Below are 1832 nucleotides of genomic sequence, written 5' to 3' on the forward strand. Positions count from 1 at the left end.
TTGAACAAGACATGGATGAGAATATGGAGAACCATCATGAAGAAGAGGCTCACAACCATGGCAGAGAAGGTCTAGTGCATCATGCTAGACAAGAGAGAAGAGTTTTAGGCTCTTATATAAATCCAAACCCAGGAAACTGTGGAAGTAGCATCCAAAAGCCAAACATACATGCCAATAACTTTGAAATAAAGCCACAGCTCATCACCCTTGTTCAGAACAACTGTTCATTCGGAGGAAGTGTCCAAGAAGACCCCAATTAACATCTAACCACCTTCCTGAGGATATGTGATACTGTGAAGTCTAATGGTGTTCATCCTGACACCTATAGATTGCTTTTGTTTCCCTTTTCACTCAAGGACAAAGCATCTAAATGGCTGGAATCTTTCCCGAAGGAGAGTTTAACAACCTGGGAAGATGTGGTAAACAAATTCTTGGCGAGATTCTATCCTCCTCAAAGAATCAACAGGTTGAGAGCTGAGGTACAAACCTTCAAGCAACAAGATGGTGAAACTCTATATGAAGCATGGGAGAGGTTTAAGGACTTGACAAGAAGGTGCCCGCCAGATATGTTCAATGAATGGGTGCAGTTACATATTTTCTATGAAGGTCTTTCTTACGAATCAAAGAAGGCAGTAGACCACTCATCTGGGGGTCTCTGAACAAGAAGAAGACCATTGAAGAAGTCATAGATGTCATTGAGACTGTAGCTGAGAATGACTACTTCTATGCTTCTGAAAGAGGCAACACTAGAGGAGTGATAAAACTAAACAACGTGGATGCACTGCTGGCTCAAAACAAGATGATCACCAAGCAGCTGGCTGACCTTACCAAGAAGATGGAAAGGAACCAAGTAGCAGCAATCACTACCTCATCAGTAGCTCAAGAAGGAGTGAATGCAGAGGCAGAGGATGATCAGGAACAAGCCAACTACATTGGGAACTCACCTAGGCAGACCCATGATCCATACTCCAAAACTTATAATCCTGGTTGGAGGAACCACCCAAGTGACACAGAAAAAAACCCGAGAGGTGAAGCAAAGAAAGTAAGATGGGAAGAATGCAAGATGGTCACTATAAGTGATAGGGGGACTGAGGAAGAGCTGAACAAATCCTTCAAACACTCTGGAGATACTTCAGTAGAGAAGCAGGAAGAGGGTCACCAAGAAACCAAAATTACACAAAAGGAGATTCTGAACCTCTATGCACCTTTTTCCCCAAAGACTCAAGGGTGGCGTAGAAAAGAGAATATACTCAAAGTTCCTCGACATGTTTGCATCCCTTCATGTAAACATACCATTCATCAAGGCTCTCCAACAAATGCCCTCATACATTAAGTGCATGAAGGAGCTGCTGACCAAGAAAAGCTCACTCAAAGGAGGGCAAACAATAGTGATGAATAAGGAGTCCAGTGCTCTCATTCAATCAGAGTTGCTTACAAAAAGGAAGGATCCAGGGAGTTTTCACATCCCCTGTGCCATAGGAGAAACAAGGTTTGATAAAGGACTCTGTGACCTGGGAGCAAGCATCAGCTTAATGCCTTTATCCCTCATGAAGAAGCTGCAGATCAATGAGCTAATGCCCACAGACGTAGTCATTAAGCTGGCTGACAAAACTCAAAAACAAGCAGTAGGAGTGGTTGAAAACGTGTTGGTAAAGGTTGGGAACTACTTCCTTCCCACAGACTTTGTCATATTGGAAATGGAAGAGAGTCACCTTCACCCAATCATATTGGGAAGACCATTCCTAGCTACAGCCAGAGCACTTATAGATGTGGAGCAAGGAGAGCTAATACTGAGGATACATGATGAACAACTCGCATTCAATGTCTTCAAA

General features: G+C 43.1%; 1 non-coding gene across 1 annotated transcript; it reads right to left on the reverse strand.

The window, feature by feature from the left end:
- Positions 1-464: 464 nt before the first annotated feature.
- On the reverse strand, positions 465-571 carry LOC148577996 (small nucleolar RNA R71). The gene has a single exon (XR_015904689.1). It is a non-coding gene; the product is annotated as a small nucleolar RNA R71 (small nucleolar RNA).
- Positions 572-1832: the final 1261 nt, after the last annotated feature.

The sequence above is a fragment of the Arachis ipaensis genome, chromosome B1, assembly GCF_059453495.1.
Source record: "Arachis ipaensis isolate K30076 ecotype BB chromosome B1, ASM5945349v1, whole genome shotgun sequence".
In the NCBI taxonomy this organism is placed as follows: Eukaryota; Viridiplantae; Streptophyta; class Magnoliopsida; order Fabales; family Fabaceae; genus Arachis; species Arachis ipaensis.